We start from the raw sequence: 12,268 nt of genomic DNA, 5'->3' as shown, positions 1-12,268 counted from the left end.
CTAGATAGTCTAAGTCCTAGGTACTCCTACACTAGCAAGTATGCAAGTTCATGTTAACATGTATGATGTCAAATAGTCTAGCAACAATTAACTTAACTAAAAATAACATGAACATGTTGTGAATGGTATTTTTCCATGAACTTAGAAAAACAAAGACCACACCAAGAATGGTCCAATAAGTAGTTCTTAAACTTGGAGTCAAGCGTGTTTCTAAACCCTTGTTAGTATGTAGTTCACATAAGAGATGACCTAGTTTGTCAATATAACAAAACCTTAGTTTGATTTTTTAGCTGAGTAGGGTAGTGAACATTCACTATAAGTTCAATCATTCTTGCAACTAGGAAAACCTTTGGCCAAGGTGGCATTGTGTTATGCAAGTGTTTGTTAGTTCACATGGTCTAGATGCACTGCCTAGTTAGAGGTCATACTATTTAGGAGGCACCTATTATGTGTGACTAAGTAGAGTTGTGTGGTGTGCAAACATCATGCTTATATGGCATTAGACCTATCATCTATTTATTCCCTCGTGAAGGGCAGGGTCAATTCCAATGGGAAGATGTGCGTGAGACCATCAAGTCTATGGTTGGGTAGTAAATTGCCCTAATGATAATTTCCTTTTGGTTTTAGTTACTTTGGTTCTAAATAACTAAGAATGTAATGTGAATGCTATAAATTCACTACTTCTCTTGTACTTAATTTAGTGTTATACTATGATATAGGACAGATCTAGATTATAATATCATCTCTAAATTGATTTGTATGTTCTTGTACACTATTGCTATGACACCAAAACCATTATTTCAAGTATGGATTGCAATGCAGAAGTATAACTAACGTTTGTAAAATCTTTGAGTTGAAGGCACATATACATAAACATGAGGGTGCAAGTATGCAAGCTCATGTTAACCTGTATGATGTCAAATATAATCTAGAAACAATTAACTTAACTAAAAATAACATGAACATGTTGTGAATGGTAGTTGTCCATGAGCTTAGAACAACAAAGATGACACCAAGAATGGTCCAATAAGTAGCTCTTAAACTTGGAGTCAAGTGTGTTTCTAAATCCTTGTTAGTATGTAGTTCACGTAAGAGATGACCTAATTTGTTAATATGACAAAACCTTAGTTTGATTTTTTAGCCGAGTAGGGTAGTGAACATTCATTGTAGGTTCAATTGTTCTTGCAACTAAGAAAACCTTTGGCCAAGGTGGCACTGTGTTATGCAAGCGTTTTTCAATTCACATGGTCTAGATGCACTTCCTAGTTAGAGGTCATACTATTTAGGAGGCACCTATTATGTGTGACTAGTTCTATAGTTGTGTAGGGTGAAAACATAATGCTTATATGGAATTATATCATCTATTTAGTCCCTCATGAAGGGAAGGGTCACTTCCAGTCAGAAGATGTGCATGAGACCATCAAGTCTATGGTTGGGTAGTAAATTGCCCTTATGATAATTTCACTCTGGTCAGTTACTTTGGTCCTAAAGAATTTATAATGGAATATGAATGCTATAAAATCATAAATTCTCTTGTACTTAATTTAATGTTATACTATGATAGAGTATCTCTTTGATCTATTCACATGCACATGCAATTATTCATGTTTCCCTAAAAGGAACTTAAGAAATATTAAAGCATTGAATTAGGAAAAATTAATATAGGATGAGTAGGTTTCTAGGAAGAAGGGTTTAGTGATGTACAGGATATTGCTCCTGATCAAATATAGAGGGATAACATCAACCTCTTTCCCAAACTAGGTTCACAATCTACTCCCTTTGTTTGATACTCAACCTTCACTAGATTTCATTAAATGCACTCAACTATGGATTACAAATCCAAAGGCTTATCCAACACACACAAGGGTATCAAAACACTCACATTAATTTTACAAAATGTTATCCACTCTTAAAATTCAGGGTTCTAACTTCATTACCCTACACTGCTCTATAAGGCTTATTCCTACTAGCAGGCTACTAAATGGGTATTTACAAATTAACTCCAAATTCTTCAAAAAATTATTTCCAACAAATTTACATATTAAGAAATCCATTTGGAATTTCTACAATATATCCAAAAATCAGGTATAGGTACTTTGGACCAACTATATCAACCAGGACCCTGCTACGCATGAAACTAGGTTAATTAGCCTACTTTTACAAAGCAAATACCTCAAAAACCCAAAAAAGTCTTACTAAAGGATTAAAATAAACATATTTTCAAATTTTTAGATTTTTCCATGAAAATTTACACTCCCAAACACAAAACCCTCCTTTTTAGGACTACAAACAAGGGCTTTCTCAATCTCACCCCTCATATCATTTCAAGCCTCCAAAAATGGATGAAACACATTCCATATGACTTGCATAAAATTCAAAAATCATAAAATAACCCACTCATTCAATGGTTTCACTCAGCTCCACACGTGACACCAGAAACTCACTTACTCAACACACAATTCTTCACCACTCTTCAACCTAGGGCTTCACCATCATGTCCTCATGACCATACCTGCACTCCAATTGTTATAATATGATATAATACAAATTTCCAAACCCATTCCAAAAGAAACAACAAATACATAAAGTGGAATGGGTCAATTCTTCAATGTGACCCTCAAACCCCAACAAAACTTGTCAAAGTGACTATTTTTAGGACAGTCAATATAAAATGCACAAAAAAAATTAAAGAAACCTCAAACTAGAGCCAAATGAAAGTTAAAATATTTACCTATCACTTCCAAAAAGAATCAGATCAAAATATTCTTTGAATGGAAAGCTACAGTAGTTGGAAGTTCGGGTTTTAGACCAAAATTGCAGTGAAAACTGTGTATTTCATTGCCAAACTCCAAATATTTACAGTTCCAATAAAGTTTGACCATAAAAATCCATTACCAGGCATGTAAATGAATATTTAAACTAGTCTAATTCCCATCCAACTAACATCAAACTCCTAACCAACTTTCAAAACTAATCATGAGCATTGGAATTCAAATTTGACGACTTTAACAAGTTGTTTCATGACAACCTTACATTGCTTGATCTTTTACATAATTTGATTAATAAATAATCCTAATTAGACTCAAAATCACCTAAAACATGATCTTCACACCAATAAGGAGCATTTTAACATTTATTTACTCATATGGCAACATTTGACACAATTTGACAACTTTTTGACACAACTAGACAACATGACATATTGACCCAAATGATTACATCATGGACCATAAATGGTCTTATTACATCACATATTGATAAAAAATGACCTTATTAAACTTTATCTAGACTCAAATTGACACATTTACTCATGTGGTCTCATAGGACCCTTGGGTGCTCCTACACCATACACCCCCCTTACAAAAAGTCTCTCGTCACAAGAGAATGTACTGAAAAGGGGTCTTCCTCTTACTCCATTCATCCTCCTTTCTGGTTTTCTATTGTCCTGGCCATAACTAGAAAAATATTTTCCAACTCCACCATGCATTTGCACAGTAGACTGCTACAACAACAGCTCCCTGCTGCCCCTTGCTTCTTTCACCAACCTGTGACTTGCACATGCATCAAATTTGCTTTAAATATTAGTCCTCCAACATTTATCAACAGTTCTCTGCCATTTGTACTCATGCCTTGGCTTTCTAGAGCCACCATCAACTGCAAAACAGAACATAACTGCTGTCCCACTCTTTTGGACATAATAGGAACCATACCAACACATGGTTTGCCATTAAAGGAACATTCTATGCTCCCAACCATCACACTCATTTGATCATCAACCAAATTAATGTCTCATATCTTGCACCAAGGTCTCCATAGGCTTATCCATCTTATGACTATAACAAACTTCAATCTTCTTCTCACATGACTGCTCAACAACATGCTTACCCTTGTACATAATTCCTTCGTTAATAGGAATACCTGCATTTAACAACTATTTTCTTCCCATGAAAATAACTTTGGAAGTGTTAGAAACTTCGTAATCTTGCAAATAATGTAACATAAAAACTTTCCCATCTTTCTTGATGGTATATACCTTATTCAAACCATCGTACAGAGTCTCCCTATCATATTGCCATGGTCTACCCAAGATCAAATGACAACAATCCATTGGTAATATGTCACACAAGACTCTATCCTGATATTCACCAATCTTAAAATCAACATAAGCTTTCTCATTAACCAAAAGAGATTGCTTATCATTCACCCAAGATGCTTTATAAGGATTTTGATGTGGCAATCTTGCTAATTGAAGCTTATCTACCATTTCTTGAGAAACAATATTCCCTTGAGAACCAAAATCAATAATCATTTTACATACCTTACCCTTACTCTTCAAATGGATTTTGAAGAGAGATTTCCTTGGTGTCTTTTGTTGCTCCTTTGATACTTTGAATAGTGTTCTCCTAAACAAGAGCATCTCACCAACTTCTGCAATCATTGTGATTGGTTTAAAAGATGTAACATCTTCACCTTCATCTTCTTGTACTAGATGCACTCTTTTCTCATTCTTCCTCTCAAAATTTGAATTCTTCTTAGGACACTTGAATGACTGATTTCCTGCCTCATTACAATCGTAACATCTTCCTGTGAACACAGTTGAACCTCTACCTGATCCAAATCCAAATCTGCCACCTCGACTAAATCCACCTCTTTGATCTGCACTTGCCTCTTTGTTCTTGCAGCTATCTCCTTGTCCTTGAATCTCAGTGGTTTTCCTAGAGCCTCTTCCTCTATTAGAATTACATCTACCACCTCCTTGTCTTTCTTGTTTCCTCTTAACTCTTTCCTCAACCCTGATTGCAAGCTGAAAACATTCACCCAATGTCTTAGGAACACTCAACCCTATCTCATCTTGTATGTGATACCTCAACCCATTCAAATACCTTTCTACCTTTTCTTCTTCATCCTCTAGACCACCTCTAATACTTAGCTTGTGGAATTGCTCAATATAAGTCATCACATCAAGATCTTTTTGTTTTAAATTCTGCCTCAACCTCCTAGTTTGAATTGCATAATCAGAAGGAAGAAATTGATTTTTCACCATAGCCGCGATTCTACTCCAAGAAGTAACTTTTGTTCCTCCTTTAGCCACTCTCTCTACCTGCTCACTAGTCCACCATGTCAATGTTGTTCCTCTAAAATTAGTTTTAGAAAACTTAAAATTTTTATCCTCACTCATTTCCTCATACTCAAAGTAGTTTTCTAGGGCATCTATCCAACCCAATACTTCTTCACTATCCATCTTCCCTTAGTATATAGGCAACTAAATGTTTGTTTTAGTTCCACCACCTTTAACAACCTTAAGTAATCTCACCATTCTCCTCTCATCAGTATCCACATCCTCTTCATTCCATCCATGTGGATTCTCATTTTCTTCAACATTTCCATCTTGATCAACATGCTCATCCCTTCTAGGATTCCTCTCTAAGGCTTCCAACCTTGCTTGTATTGCTACATTCTCTCTTCTTACTTGTATCAGTTCTCTTTCCCTTGATGCATCATGTTCTCTACACTCTCTCAACTCTCAATCTCTTGCTTCCAATGCTTCTCTCAATTCCTACACCTCTCTAGCAATCTGGTTCTTAGGAGGCATCTTCACACACTATCTTCAAACTCTAACTCAAGGAACCCCACAATGTTCCCACAAGGTCCTTATTTTTGTTCTAATAACAATATGATGTAGAGGATATTGGTCCTAATCAACTCTAGAGGGATAAAATCAACCTCTTTCCCAAACTATGTTCACAATCTACTCACTTTGTTTGATACTCAACCTTCACTAGGTTTCATTAAATGCACTCAACTATGGATTCCAACTCTAAAGGATTATCCAACATATTCAAGGGTCTCAAAACACTAAAATTAACTTGAAAAAAGGTTCTTCACTCTTCAAACTAAGGGTTATAACTTTATTACACCCGGACTGCTCTATAAGGCTTATTCCTACTAGCGCTACTAAATGGGTATTTTCAACTTAACTCCAAATTCTTCCAAAACAAATTGCCAAATAAATTACATATTCAGACACCCATTAGGAATTTACACAACATATCCAAAAATAAGGTATAGGTACTTTGGACCAACTGTACCAACCAACACCCTGCTACGCATGAAACTAGGCTAATTAGCCCACTTTTACAAAGCAAATACCTTAAAAATTCATCTCCAAACCTAAAAACCCCAAAAAATGTCTTACTAAAGGATGCAAATAAACATATTTTCAATGTTTTAGATGGTTCCATGAACATTTACACTCCCAACCACAAAACCCTCCTTTTTAGGACTAAAAACAATGGCTTTCTCAATCTCACCCCTCAAATCACTTCAAGAATCCAACAATGGACCAAACACATTACATATGACTTTCATATCCATAAACCATAAAAAAAACCCACTCGTTCAATGGTTTCACCCAACTCCACACATGACACCAAAAATTCACTTACTCAACACACAATTCCTCACCACTCTTCACCTTAGCGCTTCACCATCACATCTCCATGACCATACCTATAGTCCAATTGGAATAGGATATAATAAAAATTTACAAACCCATTACACAAGAAACATTATATACATAAAGTGGAATAGGTCAATTCTTCATTGTGACCCTCAAACCCCTACAAAACTTGTCAAACGTGACTGTTTTTAGGACAGTCAATATAAAATGCACAAAACAAATTGAAGAAACCTCAAACTAGTGCTAAATTAAATTTAAAACATTTCCTATCACTTCCAAAAGGAATAAGATCAAAATATGCTATGAATGAAAAACTATAGTTAGAAGTTCAGGTTTTAGACCAATATTGCAGGGAAAACTGTGTAATTCATTGCCAAACTCCAAATATTTACAATGCTAATCAATTCTGACCGTCAACAACTATTAACAGGGATGTAAATGAGTATTTAAACTTGTCTAATTCCCATCCAGCTGAAATCAACCTCCTAACCAACTTTCAAAACTAATCATGACCGTTGGAATTCAAATTTGACAACTTTAACAAGTTGTTTCATGACAACCTTACATTGCTTGATGTTTTACATCATTTGACTAATCAACAAACCTAATTAGACTCAAATCACCTAAAACATGATCTTCACACCAATAAGGAGAATTTTTACATTTATTTTCTCATATGACAACATTTGACACAATTTAACAACTTTTTGACACAACTAGACAACATGACATATTGACCCAAACCATTAAATCATGGACCATAAATGGTCTTATTAAATCACATATTCATAAAAAATGACCTTATTACACCTCATCTAGACTCAACTTGACACATTTACTTATGTTGTCTCATAGGACCCTTGGGTGCTCTTGCACCATCTAGTGATAGACAAGAGATAATGACATAAGGTTATAACTTAAAACCAGGAACTGCTAACTTCTAGTCAACTTGAAAACATAATATGCAGAGCTTTAGACATGAAATAGGAATTTGTGAGAAAAGGGCTTAGGTTTTAAGGGGCTAACATGATTTAACTAAAAATAAAACAAGAAAGATTTAGGGAAATTAAGCTCAAAATTTGTAGGTGCTACCAAAAAGTGGGTTCTCCTGGATTCCAAAACCATCTCCCATGCATAGGTAGACAAGTTATGTCCAAAACAATGATGTTTTGTGTTATTGCCTTGTTGAAAATAAGGATTTTCAAACCGCTAACACTCGTTCTTCTATAATAGTAAATTTACATGTCCAATTACTCCCACTGCATAGAAACTTGCCAAATCCACAATTAGGAATCAATCATTCATATAGTTACTTGCTAAAAAGAACTCACCATAATACAAATCTCCAAACATTAACTCCTCTTGTCCTGCAAGTACTAACTTAACAGTATCCATATCCCGCTAAGAGTTAACTCAACAACCAAGGACACATGGAACCCAAGCACACCTTTGAGAGGGTTTTACAAAATACTCTCTCCAAATGAGCACCCAAGTTACAAGTGATTCAATTTCATGCTTTGCACTTTGCATGTAGGAATCCAACTCACAATTGGCTCCCACAAAGTGACATAGTAACTTAGAAACTTAACTCTTAGGATATAATTGTTAGTCCATATTTTTGTCCTTCTCAAGATAATCTTAAAAATGACTCCTTAAAACCAAAATGAAAGATAAACCGAAATAACAGTTGAGTCAGGTGTGATAATTTTTGACACTGACTCTTTGCTTATTTTAGAAGGTGTGGATACCTTCATATGATGGAAAACAACTAAAATAAAATGGGTAAGCTTTTGCCTTGAAAGTAGAAAAATCTCACTAACATCTACACATAACTATGCTATAGATGTCTTCATATGATGGAAAACAACTAAAATAAAATGGGTATCTCTGCGACTCAGCCCAATAACATAGGTTTTCCATTATGGGGCGAGTTAAGGTGAGACTAGTCCATGTAGATGTACCAAGCCAGCTGTAGGCCAAATCCATTGGTTGATTTCAGGCCTTAGAATCAAACTCGAGACCAATGGGGAGCAAAACCACTATCCAAGACAACTTTGCTACCCATTCTGGCTATGTTCCTATCATATTTAATTTATTACCAATGAATCAAAATATTTTGATTGAATGTTATGAGTGCAATACTCATCTAACATATTATATGTTGACAGGTGGAGCTAGTAATTGTTTCCACCTTTTTAGCTCTTTCTTCATCTTTCATAGCTTAGGTTTCTAAGTTATGTTGATCTTGCTTTCTTTCATACTTATATCATTTATTCTACTACATTTATGATCTTGCTAGGATATTGATTGACCCCTTTAAGTATTGTATGGTAAGGAAGAGCATCTTTGAGTGTTTCCATTCAATGTGTGATTGTAGTTGAATCCTCAAGAATAGATCATGCTTGCATTATAACTTCTAAAGCTTGATCCATGCTTGCCATAATTTATTGTAATTGGTTTGCGAGAGACTCTCCCCACAAGCTACAAATATCCATCAACACTAGATGCCTCATGCTGGAATTGGAGCATTGAATGCTTGACCCAATAACATGATTCATACTTTAATGAGCCCATGAACATATGTATGCAGATTCATATCTTCATTGTTCAAGACAACATTACCACTTCCTTCTATTGTCGTGGGAAATGCAAAATGCCACTCTTCACTATAGCACAAAGTCTAAATCGAGATCATATTTCCTAGCATTCAAGGAATCATTTAGATATAAACATTGATGATAGCATCAAATATAGATCAAAACTCTAATTGAACTAGCACAAAGTATCCTTCAAGCAGAATTCCATTAAACTTTCATAAAATTGCAAAAAATTACTATTAACCAAAAATCATATCATTTAGATCCCAATCAGAACCCCTACCAATGGTCCATACCATCCTTAAATAGTTTAACCATAACCTAATCAAAATAACGACTTCTTGGAGACAACCCATTAAAGAGAGTTTAAACATAACTTTAAGATAAATGGTCTACTAGGACCAATAAAAATAACGACATAGAGAATGTAGCATCATAAAATTGTGACACTTGCAATTTCGACTGCATTTGGGTCTTCACGATGGCAGTGCAACGTTGAACCTGAATGGAGACCTTGAAACCTATTCACGAAATCAAAAACTGCATCTTTCTGCACCTTGGCCTGATTCTCCTTGCACCCTGCTATCTCGGGAGGTGGGACCATGGTGCCCAGCGCCCTGGTCCTTCAGGACCATGGCGCCTAGTGCCCTGGTCCCTCAGGACCATGGCGCCCAGTGCCCTGGTCCTTAAGGACCATGGCACCTAGTGCCCTGGTCCCTCAGGACCATGGCGCCCAGCGCCCTAGTCGCACCCTGGTCCCTGGCCCTATTTTGGGCCCGGTCTCTTGTTGGGCATCGGGTCTTCAAGTTTGCAATTTGGAAAATAATGTTCCTAGGTCAGCCTAAGGTCAGAAAAATTAGTCTCCTAGCCCTAATTGACAAGTATATAAACTACATTTCCCGTCCCATTTGGAGAGGAGAAAAAAAATATGTGTGCAAGAGGTGGAAGCAATAGGCAAACATTAAAACATTCAAACATTCAAGCATTCCTTCAAGCAATTGAGCATTCTAGGTCTCCATTCAAGGCTAGGTGTTGCATTCAAGACAAGGATTCAACCATTGAAGAGGATATCACCTACAACATACAACATCATTACACCTTCGCATGTAAGAATACAAACATTCTTACAACAAGGTATCAGTACTTGATTACATTACAAACATTTACATTTATAGCATTCTCATTTCTTGGTTAATTCCAAAACTGGGGTTTGACCTGAAGGCAAACCCCTAATCCCTAACCCCCCAATCATCCTCTCTTTTCTGTGTGTAGGTTGCAGGTATGCGGCTGTAATTGAAGATCTAGAATCCTTGTGCAGAGATGAATAGATCCCCCTTCGTTTCGCAGATTTTTCGGAGGACCGTGTGCACTCTGGGTGCCATCGTCCTGTCAACTTTTTCTCAAACTTGCAGGATGGCATCGTCTTGACATTTTACTACTAATTTCAGGTCCATAGCTTCATCCCGTGTCCCTATCTCCATCTACAAGCGAATCTTTCTTACTTTCACATACACTCCTAGTTCAATCCTTCTATCTACATTCTTTACAAAAGAGGGTATCCTTGCTATCTCAACCCTTGAAACTCATTTAGAATTCAATCTTGCATTGTGTGGGATTGGATCTTGTGAGTTTCAACCCCTCTTTTGAATGTAAAGTCTCTCCTAAGTGAAAACCGTCAATCCTAGTGACCTCCTTTCTCTCTCTTTGGAGTGGGGGAACACCTAGGGTTCATTTTTTCTGCTTTACATTTTGGTGAACCTAACATGAACATCCTAATTCTGATTATTCATGGTTAGATCTAAAAAAATTTGCTTCCTTAATTACATTTCCATGTTTGACCTTTTGCAAATTTTAGAGGATAATTGCATAAAAAACCTTAAATTTTCTTTTTAGTAATTGAGCTTGTGAAATGTTTAATTGTTAATGCTTGTTTCAGATCTACCCTTCTATTGCAAATTATCAATTCATATTTGTGCTTTAATTCTGAAAGCAAAGTGGTTAAGTGTCAAAACCCTAATTTTAAAACCCTTTTGATTCAACCTTTGTTCGATGATTTCACTGATCAGAACACCTCCAAATCGGCTGTAACTTTGGATTCCGCAACAAAATCATAATATCTTTCATCCCTGAAAATTTTGAAAAAAGTTGCGAGGACTGTGTGCACCCCGAGCGCCACTGTCCCCGACATTTTTTCCAAAATTTCGGGAGCTAGATCTTACTGTATTTTTCTGCTAGAATCCAGAATCTTGGCTGATTTCATCAATTCTAACACTTTCAAAATTAAAGTCAAAGTTGGTCTAGTGATTGCTTGGATTAAGGCTTCTAATCATTCAAAAATTGTTGAAATTGAAATTTTGTGTCAAAATTGTGTTTCTTACTGTCCTAAATCTGAAAAGTGTGTTGGCATTCATTCAAAGTTTCAGTGCTTTATTCAAATTTTTGCTATTTATGACTTTTGAAATTAAGTGTTTGATTGCAACAACTTTGATTTCCACTTTCGAAATTGAATTTTGCATGAAATTGAGTCAACTTTTAAATTTCAAAGCTTGCATTGCTTTTAGTATTCCCTCTAAAATCATAAAATTCAAAATTTCCATTTCCCTCTCTTTTTCAAAATTCAAATTTTGCAATCTTGGTAGGGTTCAATTTTTGATTGCAACTTTAATTTGGTTTATCTACAGATCGTAAAATCACTCAATTTTTTCAGATTAGCTTTAAAATCATCATAACTTTCATCCCTAAAAATTTTGAAAAAAGTTGCGAGGACCATGTGCACTCCGTTCGCCACGGTCCCTGACATTTTTTCTGAAATTTTGGGAGATTGTCATGATTGCATTTAACAGCTTAAATCTAGGAGATTGGCTAATTTTATTAAAATTTGCTACCTCTAAATTCGAAAATAAATTCAAAATTCAAGATTTCAATTTTCAAGATAACAATTAAAATTAAGAGCTACCCCCCTTGGCCCTAATTTTTCAATTGTGCCTACCTTTCTTGGAAGTTGTGTTTCCCTCTTCTTTCACAAAGTTCAAATTGGATAATCATTATCTCATTGTTCAATTTTGCCAACTTTATTTTCAAAATTCAAAATCTTCTCTCCCTCTCTAGTGCATGAGTTTTACAACAATAAGCCCTACTTACACTATTCCTGTTAGACGAAGCCTTAGAATTAAGTCTTTCCAAGGTTTAATTACCGAGGAGATGGAAGCTA

Source organism: Cryptomeria japonica, chromosome 4 (genome assembly GCF_030272615.1).
Source record: "Cryptomeria japonica chromosome 4, Sugi_1.0, whole genome shotgun sequence".
Taxonomy (NCBI): domain Eukaryota; kingdom Viridiplantae; phylum Streptophyta; class Pinopsida; order Cupressales; family Cupressaceae; genus Cryptomeria; species Cryptomeria japonica.
Note: the sequence above shows the minus strand (reverse complement) of the source record.